This window comes from Panulirus ornatus, chromosome 10 (genome assembly GCF_036320965.1).
Source record: "Panulirus ornatus isolate Po-2019 chromosome 10, ASM3632096v1, whole genome shotgun sequence".
NCBI classification, from domain to species: Eukaryota; Metazoa; Arthropoda; class Malacostraca; order Decapoda; family Palinuridae; genus Panulirus; species Panulirus ornatus.
This window is the reverse complement of record NC_092233.1, coordinates 33,738,564-33,759,010: the sequence shown is the minus strand read 5'-3', so window position 1 is coordinate 33,759,010 and position 20,447 is coordinate 33,738,564. Positions and strand designations below refer to the sequence as shown.

The 20,447-nt window shown below is 50.2% G+C and overlaps 1 protein-coding gene across 1 annotated transcript in view; it reads left to right on the top strand.

Moving 5' to 3' along the window:
• Positions 1-5,332: 5,332 nt before the first annotated feature.
• The window catches only part of LOC139750890 (uncharacterized), a 56,713-nt gene continuing 41,598 nt past the window's right edge, over positions 5,333-20,447 (top strand). Inside the window, exon 1 of the mRNA XM_071665756.1 lies at positions 5,333-5,445. The gene's annotated coding sequence lies outside the window, so the exon portion shown is untranslated. The remainder of the gene's footprint in view (positions 5,446-20,447) is intronic.

Genomic DNA, 20,447 nt, shown 5'->3' with positions numbered 1-20,447 from the left:
GGGAAGGATGTAGGAGGTGGTGGCAGGACCCAGTGTAGGGAAGGATGTAGGAGGTGGTGGCAGGACCCAGTGTAGGGAAGGATGTAGGAGGTGGTGGCAGGACCCAGTGTAGGGAAGGATGTAGGAGGTGGTGGCAGGACCCATTGTAGGGAAGGATGTAGGAGATGGTGGCAGGACCCAGTGTAAGGAAGGATGTAGGAGGTGGTGGCAGGACCCAGTGTAGGGAAGGATGTAGGAGATGGTGGCAGGACCCAGAGTAGGGAAGGATGTAGGAGGTGGTGGCAGGACCCAGTGTAGGGAAGGATGTAGGAGGTGGTGGCAGGACCCACTGTAGGGAAGGATGTAGGAGATGGTGGCAGGACCCAGTGTAGGGAAGGATGTAGGAGGTGGTGGCAGGACCCAGTGTAGGGAAGGATGTAGGAGATGGTGGCAGGACCCAGTGTAGGGAAGGATGTAGGAGGTGGTGGCAGGACCCAGTGTAGGGAAGGATGTAGGAGGTGGTGGCAGGAGACGAGCCAGGCTGGCTCATGTGACCACCAGCAGGAGGGGAAGTGGACGACCATAGTGGAAGAGGAAGGACAGGTAAGCCAGGCACACCAGACCACCGATCATCATGCTCTCATCTCTCATGTTATCAACACATAACATAATATCATGTGACACATACGATGGCAACACTGTTTAAACTGTACGTATTATTGACCAATAGGAACACGGGTTCATAACTGTACGTATTATTGACCAATAGAAACACGGGTTCATAACTGTACGCATTATTGACCAATAGGAACACGGGTTCATAACTGTACGCATTATTGACCAATAGGAACACAGGTTCATAACTGTACGTATTATTGACCAATAGGAACACAGTTTCATAACTGTGCGTATTGTTGACCAATAGGAACACAGGTTCATAACTGTACGTATTATTGACCAATAGGAACACAGGTTCATAACTGTGCGTATTGTTGACCAATAGGAACACAGGTTCATAACTGTACGTATTATTGACCAATAGGAACACAGGTTCATAACTGTACGTATTGTTGACCAATAGGAACACACCATACGGGTTCATAACTGAAAATATTATTGATAATAATAATAATAATAATAATAATAATAATAATAATAATAATAATAATAATAGTAATAATAATTACAATAATAATAATAGTAATAATAATTACAATAATAATAATAATAATAATAATAATAATAATAATAATAATAATAACAACAATAATGATAATAATAATAATAATAATAATAATAATAATAATAATAATAATAATAATAATAATGAAAATAATAATAACATAATAATAATAATAGTTAATCATTATCATTATTATTCTATAAACCCTTTTTAAGGAGAGTTTTACAACTTCCAGGTTGCGCTACAATCAGTAGCAGGGAAGTGACGGAGTGTTTTGGAGAATGCAGTTCCCGGACGGGACTGAACTCCTTGTCGTCAAGGTACAATGATACAAGCCTCGCTGAAGGTGACTCACCTCTCGCGGTGTAACCACGTGCAGGCGGAGCCCGGTAACACCTGCCTACGATCTGTGTGGGGGAACTATGCAACAAGGCAATAATATATGTAAACTTGAATGTAAGTATGGAACCCACATGTGTATCAGAGGTATACACGTATACCAGAGGTATATATGTATACCAGAGGTATACATGGACATCAGAGGTATACATGTATACCAGAGGTATACATGTATACCAGAGGTATGTGTACAAGAGGTATACAGGTATACCAGAGGTATACATGGACACCAGAGGTATACATGTATACCAGAGGTATAAATGCGTAAAGAGGTAAACATGTATACAAGAGGTATACATGTATACAAGAGGTATACATGTGTATCAGAGCACAACTCACAACTGGTGGCAACAACACAACTCACAACTGCTGGCAACAACACAACTCACAACTGCTAGCAACAACACAACTCACAACTGCTGGCAACAACACAACTCACAACTGCTGGCAACAACACAACTCACAACTGCTGGCAACAACACAACTCACAACTGCTGGCAATAACACAACTCACAACTGGTGGCAATAATACAACTCACAACTGGTGGCAATAACACAACTCACAACTGCTGGCAACAACACAACTCACAACTGCTAGCAACAACACAACTCACAACTGGTGGCAATAACACAACTCACAACTGGTGGCAATAACACAACTCACAACTGCTGGCAATAACACAACTCACAACTGCTGGCAATAACACAACTCACAACTGCTGGCAATAACACAACTCACAACTGGTGGCAATAACACAACTCACAACTGCTGGCAATAACACAACTCACAACTGGTGGCAATAACACAACTCACAACTGCTGGCAACAACACAACTCACAACTGCTGGCAACAACACAACTCACAACTGGTGGCAATAACACAACTCACAACTGGTGGCAATAACACAACTCACAACTGGTGGCAATAACACAACTCACAACTGCTGGCAACAACACAACTCACAACTGGTGGCAATAACACAACTCACAACTGGTGGCAATAACACAACTCACAACTGCTGGCAATAACACAACTCACAACTGGTGGCAATAACACAACTCACAACTGCTGGCAATAACACAACTCACAACTGGTGGCAATAATACAACTCACAACTGTTGGCAACAACACAACTCAACTGCTGGCAACAACACAACTCACAACTGGTGGCAATAACACAACTCACAACTGGTGGCAATAACACAACTCACAACTGCTGGCAACAACACAACTCACAACTGCTGGCAACAACACAACTCACAACTGGTGGCAATAACACAACTCACAACTGGTGGCAATAACACAACTCACAACTGGTGGCAATAACACAACTCACAATAGGTGGCAATAACACAACTCACAACTGCTGGCAACAACACAACTCACAACTGCTGGCAATAACACAACTCACAACTGCTGGCAATAACACAACTCACAACTGCTGGCAATAACACAACTCACAACTGGTGGCAATAACACAACTCACAACTGCTGGCAACAACACAACTCACAACTGCTGGCAACAACACAACTCACAACTGGTGGCAATAACACAACTCACAACTGCTGGCAATAACACAACTCACAACTGCTGGCAATAACACAACTCACAAATGGTGGTAATAACACAACTCACAACTGGTGGCAATAACACAACTCACAACTGCTGGCAACAACACAACTCACAACTGGTGGCAATAACACAACTCACAACTGGTGGCAATAACACAACTCACAGCTTTTGAGATTTATTATGGAATAACATCGTGTGTGTGTGTGTGTGTGTGTGTGTGTGTGTGTGTGTGTGTGTGTGTGTGTGTGTGTGCCTGAACCACTCATATTCTGAAAACAGATAAAATAACTATATGCTTTAACTAACTGGTAATTACAAAGAGACAGACAGAAAGACAGACAAACACACACACACACACACACACACACACACACACACACACACACACACACACACATGCAGATACAGAGAGAGAGAGAGAGAGAGAGAGAGGCAGGTGGTGGGGGCCAGGAGGTGTGTTACATTCGTCAACCAACAAGATCACCAGCTGGTGTACACAACTTTATTGTTAGTCACTTCTACTGCACTTCCTTGCATCAAGCTCTCTCTCTCTCTCTCTCTCTCTCTCTCTCTCTCTATATATATATATATATATATATATATATATATATATATATATATATATATATATATATATATATATATTTCTCTTTCTTTCTTTTAAACTATCCGCCATTTCCCGCATTAGCGAGGTAGCGTTAAGAACAGAGGACTGGGCCTTTGTGGAATATCCTCACCTGGCCCCCCTCTGTTCCTTCTTTTGGAATATTAAAAAAAAGAAAAAAAAAAACGAGAGGGGAGGATTTCCAGCCTCCTGCTCCCTCCCCTTTTAGTCGCCTTCTACGACACGCAGGGAATACGTGGGAAGTATTCTTCATCCCCTATCCCCAGGGATATATATATATATATATATATATATATATATATATATATATATATATATATATATATATATATATATATATTTGTGTCCGTGTGTCTGTCTCTGTGTGTATGGTAACTTATATAAATGAATCATCAGGGGGAAACATTTCACCTTGAAATAAACCCATAGTTATATGCTATTATTCATCATTTCCAGTGTAATAGCTGCATGACAAAAGAAACCTGTGAAGCTTTCCTCAGAACCATTTTACAAAGATGTCAAAAGCTTAGAGCAATACCTACCACAGTTTAAGTATATAATGTACAAACTACTTTGGAGCTCTAAATACACTAAGTGCTCTGGCACAGCTAAAATTTTTCTTTTCTTTTTCTTATTCAAATCATACTTATGAATAATAAAAGTGATAAGGAAAAGCAGAAATGGCATAACTACAGAATTTCCATTCCCAACATTATCATTAATTTCACTATATTCCCTTGGGCATAAACATCTGATATCTTGAGAGATGGTTTTCACTGCAGTCCTAAACCACAGATATATGTATTTCACAAGGAGAGAATTTAATCCCTTTATCTGAATATAAATGAAACTATATATATATATATATATATATATATATATATATATATATATATATATATATATATATTGGAAAGGATCACAATTTTGCGCGTGATCAAGATATTCCTATGAGTCCACGGGGAAAATGAAACACGAAAAGTTCCCAAGTGCACTTTCGTGTAATAATCACATCATCAGGGGAGACACAAGAGTGAAATATAACAGTCAATTGATATACATCGAAGAGACGAAGCTAGGACGTCTCTTCGATGTATATCAATTGACTGTTATATTTCTCTCTTGTGTCTCCCCTGATGATGTGATTATTACACGAAAGTGCACTTGGGAACTTTTCGTGTTTCATTTTCCCCGTGGACTTATAGGAATATATACATACATATGTGCGTGCGTGCGTGCGTGTGTGTGTGTGTGCGTGTGTGTGTGTGTGTGTGTGTGTGTGTGTGTGTGTGTGTGTGTGTGTGTGTGTACGTGCCTGTGCGTGCGTGAGTACGTCATTATGATCATCATTATAATGTGATCTATAACGTAAGGTCAGCCATAATGAACTCAGCACATGAACCTCCCAGTGTAGCGCACATGAGCCACTGGGTTATACTACGTGGGCATGACTGGTCGTGTCTGAGGAAGGAACTCACATCTTCTCCCGAAGCCACCGCTCAAGCGAGACCCTCGGCTGATGGGTCCGGGAGCCAAAGAAAACGGGGGATCGGGGGTTGAGTGCGCGGGGTAGTGGCTGGCGGTGGCTGGAGTCACTGCAGAAGACGACAGCGTCCCAGACATATCACACGTCCGCTGCTCCTGCCTCCTCCTCCACTGCCGCCACCACCAACACCAAGATCAAGGTAAGGAAGCAGTCACCACCTGCTGGGGTGGGGTGACCAGAGCCACCTGCACGTACATAGTGGGTGGGGAAGACGTGATGATGGTGTCACGTCACACCATGGTTTTCTCTTCATCACTGAGACATTAACATGAGGGTGGGTCATCTAACATGAGGGTGGGTCATCTAACATGAGGGTGGGTCATCTAACATGAGGGTGGGTCATCACGAAGGTATGAACATGTCAGCTCAGGTACGGCTGCTCAGGTCGTACAACGTCGCATTCTCATTTATTATAACGTTCAATGTTTACTCACGATGCTTAGACGATGTTGTTAACGACTGGTTACGATAACCATTAGGTGTTTAACCCTTCAGTACGACGGTACGACCCTTCCTCCACTTCAGTACGACGGTACGACCCTTCCTTCCCTTCAGCACGACGGTACGACCCTTCCTCCCCTTCAGTACGACGGTACAACCCTTCCTCCCCTTCAGTACGACGGTACAACCCTTCCTTCCCTTCAGCACGACGGTACAACCCTTCCTTCCCTTCAGTACGACGGTACAACCCTTCCTTCCCTTCAGCACGACGGTACGACCCTTCCTCCCCTTCAGTACGACGGTACAACCCTTCCTCCCCTTCAGTACGACGGTACAACCCTTCCTTCCCTTCAGTACGACGGTACGACCCTTCCTTCCCTTCAGTACGACGGTACGACCCTTCCTCCCCTTCAGTACGACGGTACAACCCTTCCTCCCCTTCAGTACGACGGTACAACCCTTCCTTCCCTTCAGTACGACGGTACGACCCTTCCTCCCCTTCAGTACGACGGTACAACCCTTGATCCCCTTCAGCACGACGGTACGACCCTTCCTCCCCTTCAGTACGACGGTACAACCCTTGATCCCCTTCAGTACGACGGTACGACCCTTCCTCCCCTTCAGTACGACGGTACGACCCTTCCTCCCCTTCAGTACGACGGTACAACCCTTGATCCCCTCAGCACGACGGTACGACCCTTGATACCCTCAGCACGACGGTACAACCATAATGGTACAGACCTTTAGCAGGACGGAACGACCCCCAGGTATGAGGGCCTGGCCACTGACCTGACTTAAGGGTCAGGTCAAAGGCCAGACCCATGTGCCTCAAGACGCTACCCATCCCGTCGCTGGTCCAGGTGGGCCACATGAAGGATAAAGTAATACATTACGGGTGACAGACGGGGAAACATATAAATGATAATTCAGTTATCATAACTAGAGGGATGGGACAAGCGGCTGCATCCACGACAGACGGAGGCGAGCGGTGGATGACTGCTCGCCCAGCGTAGTATGGGTACGCTGGTTTACAAGGTCAGTCAACAACCCCTGCCTTACAGTCCTGGCTGGTGGCAGGGTCAGGCAGGTCGCAACTCCTGCGTTACAAGGCAGGCTGGTGGCAGGGTCAGGTCGCAACTCCTGCGTTACAAGGCAGGCTGGTGGCTGGGTGATGTCGTAACTCATGCGTTACAAAGCAGGCCGGTGGCTGGGTGATGTCGTAACTCATGCGTTACAAGGCAGGCTGGTGGCTGGGTCAGGTCGCAACTCCTGCGTTACAAGGCAGGCTGGTGGCAGGATCTGGTCGCAACTCCTGCGTTACAAGGCAGGCTGGTGGCAAGGTCAGGTCGTAACTCCTGCGTTACAAGGCAGGCTGGTGGCAAGGTCAGGTCGTAACTCCTGCGTTACAAGGCAGGCTGGTGGCAAGGTCAGGTCGTAACTCCTGCGTTACAAGGCAGGCTGGTGGCAAGGTCAGGTCGTAACTCCTGCGTTACAAGGCAGGCTGGTGGCAGGATCTGGTCGCAACTCCTGCGTTACAAGGCAGGCTGGTGGCAAGGTCAGGTCGTAACTCCTGCGTTACAAGGCAGGCTGGTGGCAAGGCCAGGTCGTAACTCCTGCGTTACAAGGGAGGATGGTGGCAAGGTCAGGTCGTAACTCCTGCGTTACAAGGCAGGCTGGTGGCAGGATCTGGTCGCAACTCCTGCGTTACAAGGCAGGCTGGTGGCAAGGCCAGGTCGTAACTCCTGCGTTACAAGGGAGGATGGTGGCAAGGTCTGGTCAAACTCCTTACCTTACCTGGTAGGGTCAAGTCACAGCCCGACACACCAGGTAGGTTGGCAGGGTCAGGTGACAACAGTACAGGCCAGGTAGGTTGGCAGGGTCAGGTGGCAACAGCACAGGCCAGGTAGGTTGGCAGGGTCAGGTGACAACAATACAGGCCAGGTTGGTTGGCAGGGTCAGGTGACATCAGTACAGGCCAGGTAGGTTGTCAGTTCAGTGTTGTGGTGTGGGGTTATGAGTTTCCCTGATCCATGATGTGTTGTCATGTGGTGAGGGGAGAGGTGTGTCGTACCCCGGGCTCACATGGACTAACTCTTCATTCTGTCTTAAAATGCAGGAACTTGACTGTGTTGTTGTTGTTGTTGTTGTGCTGATGGTTGTGGCAGAGTTCAGCGTATGTTGTGACAGGTGGGCAGGTTGTGGGGAGAAGGGAGTCCAGCTGGCACACACGTAATGACAGGGGGACGGAAGATGCACTTGACATGGATAAGAAAAAAAAAAGAAACATCGATTGATTGGCAGGGGGTAAGACAAGGTGATGTGCCTGACGTACATAGCAGGGGGACAGGAACAGATGGTGCTCTGGGTCAACACGCTCAGGTGGTGAGCAGGGTTAGGGAAGACGAGGGAATCTCATGTTTGTTCTACATGGCAGGGGTGGCTGGCAGGGTGACAGGGGAGGGGCAGGGGTGGCTGGCAGGGGGGCAGGGGTGGGGGTAGCCCAGTAAGAAGCCGCTGGTACCGTTACTTGAGGAAGGGCCGGCCCAGTGAGGAGCCCGGGGGGTGAGGGTCTGCGCTGCGCTCTATTTGGACGGGTTGTCTACCGTTGTCTTAATCCCATTATGAGTGGCAGTCTGCAGCTACGGTACGTCTCACTCAGTAACGACACATACCTGGCTCTACCTCACTACATGTGCATGACACTCAGTAACGACACATACCTGGCTCTACCTCACTACATGTGCATGACACTCAGTAACGACACATACGTGACTCTACCTCAGCACATGTGCATGACACTCTGGCATGGGCTCAGGATAATCATCATTCATCTTGTACTACGGTGATGCTCAAGTGGTGTGAGTGAGGTATGGCGCGGGTGTGGTGCACAGCCAGCCTGTGTCACGCAGGGATGTGTGCTACAGAGGAGGAGGAGGAGGAGGAGGAGGAGGAGGAGGAGGGAGGAGTGGTGGAATGTAAGGATGAGGTGCGGTGAGGTGCGGGAGGGGAGCCTGGTGACCTCAATAGGGAGTGAGGAAGTGATCCGTCCCACGTGAGGCAGGCCTGGCACGCCCGGCCCCGCCACCTCCCCTTCCTCCTCGTCATCAAACTGTCCCAGAAATTATCGTGAACGTTAATATATGTAGATTTTTGTGTCATGTTTAATGGTACTTTAGGTCAATCAAATTATCGTGAACGTTAATATATGTAGATTTTTGTGTCATGTTTAATGGTACTTTAGGTCAATCAAATTATCGTGAACGTTAATATATGTAGATTTTTGTGTCATGTTTAATGGTACTTTAGGTCAATCAAATTATCGTGAACGTTAATATATGTAGATTTTTGTGTCATGTTTAATGGTACTTTAGGTCAATCAAATTATCGTGAACGTTAATATATGTAGATTTTTATGTCATGTTTAATGGTACTTTAAGTCAATCAAATTTGCATATGATGGATTTTAGGCATAAATAAAGAATACGAAAATTCCTGGTTAGATTATCGCTTGTAACTTTCCGTTATGATGTGTTACGCTACAGTGGTGTCGTGTCATGAAGAATGTTATCCATGATAACGGCATCTGATTCACCTAGTGAAGATTTCCAAGTTCCTTCAGAAGGATCCGATGCCCCGGAAGAACCTTCACCTTTGTTGTATACGATAACCTTTCCGACCGGACTGAGGCAATCGTCATGTACACACAAGTGCCACAACAAGACATAGTTCCCTCTCGTCCTCAGACAGTGGTTTCCCCCACTATTCAAACAACCACTTCGTCATGTCCAGTTCGCCACAAGCCGCACTACAGTGTTAGTTAAGACCGGACGTCTGGTTGCTCGTGCGACCGGCAGCGGTGAGCACGCGGGTTCAGCGACACGTACCACAAACACTTGATGGCAAACATAACGGTGGTCGCCCACCCGCCAGCCACACACACACACACACACACACGTGAACTTGAGACTCAGGTACTCTCGCCTGTATATGTTCTCAATGTGATGAATGCGTACGTAGGTCATGATGAATGTGAACGCACTGACCAAGACTAAGAAGAAATCGGTGTGTACTTATGGTGGGTGTTGGGCTGAGCTGAGCGTCACCAGCTGAGAATGTAGGTGAAGGAGGCAGTGTAGGTCGGGCCACTGGAGCGACGCCCCGGCCCAGGCTGGAGGACGGGTTCCTTCATCATATCATCAAGGTGACCTTACCTGTCATTACATGTCACTTGCCTTCACATACGACACTTTCTTGGGCGTGAGAACAGTTACCATTTATGGTTCCACGATTTGAGTGGGTCTGAAGTCAAGGGTGCGTGGAGGGTCTGCAGGCACACACACACATGAAGGTCATCTTCATGCAGCTGCCTGAGCGCCTCCTTCCCAGACTTATATATTGCAAGGCAATACTTGAATGCAGGGAGTCATGCAGATGTTCATCATGAGGATAGTTTGTGTGTTTGTATCAGGTTAGGTTGAAGGTTAAGTTCTACTTGGGTATGTTAGTGTGAACCGTTACCCTTACCACACACACACACACACACACACACACACACACACACACACACACACACACACACTCCTGGGACTTCTAAGAGAGAGTGAATTCTGTTTAAGACAAAAGATAAGGATGGGTGGATTAGGTGTATCAAGACTGTCAGAAAGCATTTGACACTGTACTGCATAAGAGGATGGTACAGACGCTGAATCCTCAAGCAGGGCAGGAACAAGGAAGGAGCTCCTACAATGGATGGAAAATTTCTAAAGTGGAGGAGGACAAAGAGCGCCATTTCGAAATAGTGTCACCAGTGGTGTGCCACAAGGTTCGGTCTTGGGACCATTGCTCTTCTTAATTTATCCAACAGACATGCCAGAAGGACTGGGCTCACACCTGAATACGTTTGCAAGTGATGCCAAGATCATGAGGGAATTGAGGATTGCAGAAACATACAAGGGACCCAGCCAAACTCCAGAGCTGGTCTAATGTGTGGTTGACAAAGCTCACAGAGAAAATGCAAAGTAGTGAGGTTGGGACACAATGAAGGAAGGCCCTAACGCGAATATTATGTAGGAGATAATAAGCTGCAGGAAGCTCGTCCATTGAAGATAGACCTGAGGGTCGACATTGGGTCAGAGTTCCACCTCAAGAGATATGTAAAGGAGACAAACTGTTGTGGTGCCTAATGTTGGAGTCGCATTCAAGTGCACTGGCAAAGAAATTTTCCGCTAACTGCTCACGCCATGTATGTGGCTGACAAGAATATGCTTCTAAGGTTTAGGTATTGCATTTACAGAGGCTCAAACCAGTCGAGAAGGTTCACAGGAGAGGACAAACAACGGCTCCAACATTAAATGTTCAGACATTAGACATAGTTTAACATAAGACCAGCAGTCCCTCCCACGTACAGTTCAAAGGAGTAAGTATATAATGCACAGACCGCTCCTGTCACACTTACATGTCAACCTCGAGATCAGAGCAGCTGTATACAAAGACAGAGGTGACTGCCACATACAGTGGCACAGATGACCTGCCACATACAGTGACACAGGTGACCTGCCACATATAGTGACAGAGGTGACCTGCCACATACAGTGACAGAGGTGACCTGCCACATACAGTGACAGAGGTGACCTGCCACATACAGTGAGAGATGACCTGCCACATACAGTGACAGATGACCTGTAACATACAGTGACAGAGATGACCTGCCACATACAGTGACAGAGATGACCTGCTACATACAGTGACAGAGATGACCTGCCACATAGTGACAGAGGTGACCTGCCACATACAGTGACAGAAGAGATGTGATACAAACCGTAATAGAGGTGATTTGCACGTAGAGTGATAGAAATGACATACTATATACAGTGATAGAAATGTCCTGCTACATACAGTGATAGAAGTGACCAGTTATATACAGTGACAGGAATGACCAGCTATATACAGTGACAAATTACCAGCTACATACAGCAAAAAGTGACGTGCCACATTTAGTGGTAGAGTGACCCACCACATGCAGTGATGGAGGTGACCTGCCACATACAGTGATGGAGGTGACCTGCCACATACAGTGATGGAGGTGACCTGCCACATACAGTGATGGAGGTGACCTGCCACATACGGTGGTAGTGTAGGGTGGAGTGGGGTGTCAGGTGTGTGGGGAGGGGAGGAGCGGGGTATACAACAGTGGTCACGGCCGCACACCCGGCCTAGCGCCCCGTCCTTGGCCTCCAGGGTAACTACAGGGCAGACAGAGCGTGACCCACACTGGCCAGAGCCCCAGCAGTGTGGCCCATCCCACACAACACATCGCTCACTTGTGTCTCCTGTGTAGGTGTCATACCACTGCGTTCACCATGTGGCATGTGGCCACATCACCAAGGCACAGGTCGTGTTCCGTGTGGTATGTGGCCACATCATCAAGGCACAGGTCGTGTTCCTTGCGGGGATGTGGCCACCTCAGGGCCGCTGGAACTTCAGGCAGCCTCGTGCTGCGTCAGATGTTCCAGTGTAGCCGGTGGCCACATAACCCGGTGCTCAGCTACCAAGTGTGAGGCGGCAGCAAGTGTGGAGGTGTTCTGCTGCACCACAGTAAGCAGACCTCAGACTACTGAGGTGGGGGGAGAACCTGGCACTGGGAAGTACCCATGATGGCCACACGGATGGCCATGGACACACACACACACAAACAAACAAACAAAATATCCAGTGACGGTTCCACGCCACTTAACGGTTCTCATCACGGGTTCCACGCCACTTAACGGTTCTCAACGCAGGTTCCACGCCACTTAACGGTTCTCAACGCAGGTTCCACGCCAGTTAACGGTGCTCAACATGGGTTCCACGCTAGTTAACGGTTCTCAACATGGGTTCCACGCCACTTAACGGTTCTCAGCACGAGTTCCACGCCAGTTAACGGTTCTCAACGCAGGTTCCACGCCAGTTAACGGTTCTCAGCATGGGTTCTACGCCAGTTAACGGAGCTCAACATGGGTTCCACGCCAGTTAACGGTTCTCAGCATGGGTTCTACGCCAGTTAACGGAGCTCAACATGGGTTCCACGCCAGTTAACGGTTCTCAGCATGGGTTCTACGCCAGTTAACGGTTCTCAGCATGGGTTCTACGCCAGTTAACGGTGCTCAGCATGGGTTCCACGCCAGTTAACGGTGCTCAACATGGGTTCCACGCCAGTTAACGGAGCTCAACATGGGTTCCACGCCAGTTAACGGTTCTCAGCATGGGTTCTACGCCAGTTAACGGAGCTCAACATGGGTTCCACGCCAGTTAACGGTTCTCAGCATGGGTTCTACGCCAGTTAACGGAGCTCAACATGGGTTCCACGCCAGTTAACGGTTCTCAGCATGGGTTCTACGCCAGTTAACGGTTCTCAGCATGGGTTCTACGCCAGTTAACGGAGCTCAACATGGGTTCCACGCCAGTTAACGGTGCTCAGCATGGGTTCCACGCCAGTTAACGGTGCTCAGCATGGGTTCCACGCCAGTTAACGGTGCTCAACACGGGTTCCACGCCAGTTAACGGTGCTCAGCATGGGTTCCACGCCAGTTAACGGTGCTCAGCATGGGTTCCACGCCAGTTAACGGTGCTCAGCATGGGTTCCACGCCAGTTAACGGTGCTCAGCACGGGTTCCACGCCAGTTAACGGTGCTCAGCATGGGTTCCACGCCAGTTAACGGTGCTCAGCATGGGTTCCACGCCAGTTAACGATGCTCAACACGGGTTCCACGCCAGTTAACGGTGCTCAGCATGGGTTCCACGCCAGTTAACGGTGCTCAACACGGGTTCCACGCCAGTTAACGGTGCTCAACACGGGTTCCACGCCAGTTAACGGTGCTCAACACGGGTTCCACGCCAGTTCACGGTGCTCAGCACGGGTTCCACGCCAGTTAACGGTGCTCAGCATGGGTTCCACGCCAGTTAACGATGCTCAACACGGGTTCCACGCCAGTTAACGGTGCTCAGCATGGGTTCCACGCCAGTTAACGGTGCTCAACACGGGTTCCACGCCAGTTAACGGTGCTCAACACGGGTTCCACGCCAGTTAACGGTGCTCAACACGGGTTCCACGCCAGTTAACGGTGCTCAACACGGGTTCCACGCCAGTTAACGGTGCTCAACACGGGTTCCACGCCAGTTAACGTTGCTCAACACGGGTTCCACGCCAGTTAACGGTGCTCAACACGGGTTCCACGCCAGTTAACGGTGCTCAACACGGGTTCCACGCTAGTTAACGGTGCTCAACACGGGTTCCACGCCAGTTAACGGTGCTCAACACGGGTTCCACGCCAGTTAACGATGCTCAACACGGGTTCCACGCCAGTTAACGGTGCTCAACACGGGTTCCACGCCAGTTAACGGTGCTCAACACGGGTTCCACGCCAGTTAACGGTGCTCAACACGGGTTCCACGCCAGTTAACGGTGCTCAACACGGGTTCCACGCCAGTTAACGATGCTCAACACGGGTTCCACGCCAGTTAACGGTGCTCAACACGGGTTCCACGCCAGTTAACGGTGCTCAGCACGGGTTCCACGCCAGTTAACGATGCTCAACACGGGTTCCACGCCAGTTAACGGTGCTCAACACGGGTTCCACGCCAGTTAACGGTGCTCAACACGGGTTCCACGCCAGTTAACGGTGCTCAACACGGGTTCCACGCCAGTTAACGGTGCTCAACACGGGTTCCACGCCAGTTAACGATGCTCAACACGGGTTCCACGCCAGTTAACGGTGCTCAACACGGGTTCCACGCCAGTTAACGGTGCTCAGCACGGGTTCCACGCCAGTTAACGGTGCTCAACACGGGTTCCACGCCAGTTAACGGTGCTCAGCATGGGTTCCACGCCAGTTAACGGTGCTCAGCACGGGTTCCACGCCAGTTAACGGTGCTCAGCACGGGTTCCACGCCAGTTAACGGTGCTCAACAGCAGACGGCAGAGACTCACATGATTACACATTACATAATGGCGTCAGCTGTGCTGTAGGTGGACGGAGGTTCATGCATGATGCAACGTCAGCTGAGGCAGGCACAGTAACAGGAAGTGTTGGGGGCGCGAACCCTTGTCATGTTGAGGAGCGGCGACCACAGGTGTCGTGGCTGAGGTAACCACAGCAACAGGAGGGTAACACACTACAATCACATGACAGAGAAAAAAATCTCTAAATTATCTACTTTTGTGTTAAGGCGAAGATGGCTTACCAGTGTCCCCCACTCTCCACCAACAGACCCGTTACACACCTGTTCCATCTGTAGCCATTGTTGTAGAGGCCGTTACACACCTGTCCCATACGTAGCCATTGCTGTAGAGGCCGTTACACACCTGTTCCACCTGTAGCCATTGTTGTAGAGACCGTTACACACCTGTCCCATATGTAGCCATTATTGTACAGGCCGTTACACAGCTACACAGCTGTTCCATCTGTAGCCACTGTTGTAGAGAGTGTAAGACTATGTCAGGCTAGGTTAGGACTGTCAACCTAGTGCTATGCGGTTGAGAGACAATTATGAAAAAGACCCAAAAAGCTTAAACTATCCCAGCTTAACGTAGCTTAGTGAAGTGTGAACTACCACAGTGGTGGCTGCAGCTGTCATGGCGACCTGCAGACTGCAACACATGCATTAATATGATTTACGAGGATACAGATAAATCATTTCCCGGCGTGTTACCGGACTCCACACTTCCCTGCTACTGGAAGTAGCTTAACCTTGCCTGGGCGGCAGGAGCCCCTGGGAAGATGTGTCCTGGGTAACACCAGGACACACCTTCAGAGACATTGATCCTGAGGTCCACTGTGAATATGACGAAACCAGACCTCTGGACGCCACATGACTGGGGTCAGGAGACACAAGACGGCAGTCCGCGGACCACCTTCATGTTACGTGGGTCTGTGTGGTGATCTCTGAGGTCTGAGTGACATCTTCGCTGCAGGATTGAGAATGTCACAGGCGTCCTACATACTCCTTCACTCCATCCTTCCGGACTAACCAACCACATCCCATGGTCACATGCACACCACACACGCACCGTCCACACCAACGGACAGACGTCTCCCCAGAAATAATGTTCCAGTCAACACAGGCCATGGTGCAGGCCCTCGTCCATATGACCACCAGCCCGGCACCATGCTCCTCTCTAACCCCCCCCCCCCCCCCGCGCCCCACTCCTTCCCGTCAAAGTAAACACTTGCAGGTCAGCACAACGCTATGCACCTCCCGCAGTCATGGACCGGGAAAACGCGAATTTCCTCGAAAAAATAAAAATCTCTTGGTTGATTGCTATGGTTGTAGGTTGTGGCTAGGTTGGTTTCTATGGCCATGGGTTGTGGCTAAGGTCGTCTTTATGGCCATGAGTTGTGGCACACCACTCGTTGCGTCTAGTTAATGTGAGGCTTCGTCGTCTAATACCACACGCTGCTTCCTTCCAGTAAGCCAGTCTCTGATCCATGTACACAGTTCCTCACCGAGTCCGTGTGTTTCAGTGTATGTAAAAGTCCTCGTTTCTATGGCCATGGGTTGTGGCTAGGGTCGTTCTTGTGGCTAGGGCCGTTCTCGTGGCCATGGGTTGTGGCTAGGGCCGTTCTTGTGGTCATGGGTTGTGGCTAGGGCCATTCTTGTGGTCATGGGTTGTGGCTAAGGCCGTTCTTGTGGCCATGGATTGTGGTCAGGGCCTTTCTCATGGCCGAGGGTTGTGGCTAGGGTCGTTCTTGTGGCCATGGTTTGTGGTTAGGGTCGTTCTTGTGGCCATGGGTTGTGGCTAGGGTCGTTCTTGTGGCCATGGGTTGCGGCTAGGGTAGTTCTTGTGGCCATGGGTTGCGGCTAGGGTAGTTCTTGTGGCCATGAGTTGTGGCTAGGGCGTTTCTTGTGGCCATGGGTTGTTGCTAGGGCCATTCTTGTGGCCATGGGTTGTGGCTAGGGTCGTTCTTGTGGCCGAGGGTTGTGGCAAGGGTGGTTTCTATAACTAGGGGTTGTGGCATGAGTCGTGTGCATGACCTAAGGCGGTCGACGGGGTCGTCATGTTGACTCTCAGATCTGTTGACAGTCGTGGACACAGGTCATGTTTATAAGTCAGCTATGGCAGCCCGGAGACACAGGTCACCACAGCCAAGTGGACGGGGTCCGTCACAGCCAGGTGTACAAAGTACGTCACAGGCAGGTGTACAAAGTACGTCACAGGCAGGTGTACAAAGTACGTCACACGCAGGTGTACAAAGTACGTCACAGCCAGGTGTACGGGGTCCGTCACAGCCAGGTGTACGGGGTCCGTCACAGGCAGGTGTACAAAGTACGTCACAGCCAGGTGGACGTGGCCCCCCTCACAGGCCTAGCCTCTCATGCATTATTCCAACCCAAACCTGACTATAAAGAAAGTTTTTATTCTCCACCATTATGTAAGACATGATTCCTGCTATACACACTGTTTTCTTTATGAAAAAAAGGTGTCAGGCTAAAGAAAACGGAATGTTTTCTTACTGGGACAGAAAGCCGTGGTCATGGCAGTATGGGGCGCCGTGGTGTGCCCCGCAGACGGGGCTGGTGAGGTAACAAGTGGGTGGATAATGGTCAGGTTTTCCCTCCAGTACTACGTCCTGGTAGATGATCATACGAGAGTACACACAACAGTTACACACTCCCCAGGTCGACGGACGGCCCCGCTATGTTGCTGGGGGACACCACTGCCCCAGGGGGAGTTTGCTGGGGGGTGGGGACGAAGACTGGGGCCCGGGGAAGGGGGTGTTCTGGAGGTGGGGTGGGGGAAGGTGAGGTTGATAAGGGAGGGAACGGAGGGAGACGTTCCGTGTTATGTTCATTATAGGGAACGTTCACAAGAACATGTTCTCTAGAACATGTTCTTGTGGATCACAGATGTAGGCACGATGGACGAGCCAGGCAGAGAACAGCCAGGCCGTGCACCACACAGACTCCCTACCAGCAGACACAGCCTCCCTACCAGCAGACACAGCCTCCCTACCAGCAGACACAGCCTCCCTACCAGCAGACACAACCTCCCTACCAGCAGACACAACCTCCCTACCAGCAAACACAACCTCCCTACCAGCAGACACAGCCTCCCTACCAGCAGACAAAATCTCCCTACCAGCAGACACAACCTCCCTACCAGCAGACACAGCCTCCCTACCAGCAGACACAGCCTCCCTACCAGCAGACACAGCCTCCCTACCAGCAGACACAGCCTCCCTACCAGCAGACACAGCCTCCCTACCAGCAGACACAACCTTCCTACCAGCAGACACAACCTCCCTACCAGCAGACACAGCCTCCCTACCAGCAGACACAACCTCCCTACCAGCAGACACAACCTCCCTACCAGCAGACACAGCCTCCCTACCAGCAGACACAGCCTCCCTACCAGCAGACACAACCTCCCTACCAGCAGACACAACCTCCCTACCAGCAGACACAACCTCCCTACCAGCAGACACAACCTCCCTACCAGCAGACACAGCCTCCCTTCCAGCAGACACAACCTTCCTACCAGCAGACACAACCTCCCTACCAGCAGACACAGCCTCCCTACCAGCAGACACAACCTCCCTACCAGCAGACACAACCTTCCTACCAGCAGACACAGCCTCCCTACCAGCAGACACAACCTCCCTACCAGCAGACACAGCCTCCCTACCAGCAGACACAGCCTCCCTACCAGCAGACACAGCCTCCCTACCAGCAGACACAACCTTCCTACCAGCAGACACAACCTCCCTACCAGCAGACACAGCCTCCCTACCAGCAGACACAGCCTCCCTACCAGCAGACACAACCTTCCTACCAGCAGACACAGCCTCCCTACCAGCAGACACAGCCTCCCTACCAGCAGACACAGCCTCCCTACCAGCAGACACAACCTCCCTACCAGCAGACACAGCCTCCCTACCAGCAGACACAGCCTCCCTACCAGCAGACACAGACTCCCTACCAGCAGACACAACCTCCCTACCAGCAGACACAACCTCCCTACCAGCAGACACAACCTCCCTACCAGCAGACACAGCCTCCCTACCAGCAGACACAACCTTCCTACCAGCAGACACAACCTCCCTACCAGCAGACACAGCCTCCCTACCAGCAGACAAAATCTCCCTACCAGCAGACACAACCTCCCTACCAGCAGACACAGCCTCCCTACCAGCAGACACAGCCTCCCTACCAGCAAACACAACCTCCCTACCAGCAGACACAACCTCCCTACCAGCAGACACAACCTCCCTACCAGCAGAGAAAACCTCCCTACCAGCAGACACAACCTCCCTACCAGCAGACACAACCTTCCTACCAGCAGACACAACCTCCCTACCAGCAGACACAACCTCCCTACCAGCAGACACAGCCTCCCTACCAGCAGACACAACCTTCCTACCAGCAGACACAGCCTCCCTACCAGCAGACACAGCCTCCCTACCAGCAGACACAGCCTCCCTACCAGCAGACACAACCTCCCTACCAGCAGACACAACCTCCCTACCAGCAGACACAACCTCCCTACCAGCAGACACAGCCTCCCTACCAGCAGACACAGCCTCCCTACCAGCAGACACAGCCTCCCTACCAGCAGACACAACCTCCCTACCAGCAGACACAACCTTCCTACCAGCAGACACAGCCTCCCTACCAGCAGACACAGCCTCCCTACCAGCAGACACAACCTCCCTACCAGCAGACACAGCCTCCCTACCAGCAGACACAACCTTCCTACCAGCAGACACAGCCTCCCTACCAGCAGACACAACCTTCCTACCAGCAGACACAGCCTCCCTACCAGCAGACACAGCCTCCCTACCAGCAGACACAACCTCCCTACCAGCAGACACAACCTTCCTACCAGCAGACACAGCCTCCCTACCAGCAGACACAGCTGCCTACCAGCAGACACAGCCTGCCTACCAGCAGACACAGACTCCCTACCAGCAGACACACTCCAGCAGACAGTTCCGGGCGCCATACTCCTCCCTCCTTCCCTCCCGTCCAAAGGAGCGCTTCTGCTGGGCCTCCAGCGGCGGCCATAATGACACATCACGCCAGTTATACATTCTCCCCCAGGAGCCGTTTTCTACCTCCATAAACAAATGACGGTAACGGGTATTCATGAAACTCCTCCTCATGATGACGCACGTACATTCACATGTCGACCACATGATCATGGTAGAACCATGAAGCTCCACCACTCTCGCCCCATCATCAAACTCGACCGCAATTTTGAGCGCGAGAGAACATCACGCGGTCAACGGCACTGCTCAGTTGCCAGACGTACGATGTATCTTAAAAAAAATCATTTTTTTTTATTATTGTTCTTCTCTGTGACGCTTATAATGAATCACATCATCTTATGTGGATAGATAAGACGTAGACTTGGGTCTCGGAGACAACAATATGACGAACAATACGGGACTTCGTATTGTACCGTAAGTTGAGGGATGTGGCGACGTGTGGCAGCTGGACTCAGGCCCAGGACACAAGCCTGGGTTAGTAGGTCAGCAGGGAACCCCCCCCCCCCCCCCGGGGGTCCACCTAGCCTCAGGCATGTCCAGGTGTGACCTCCTCCTGTACTGTGACCTCATTCTGTGCCGTGACCCCCTTCTGTCTACCGTACATCCCCTCACTCTAACATTCTACAGTAACTCCTGTATTCTAACATTCTACAGTAACTCCTGTATTCTAACATTC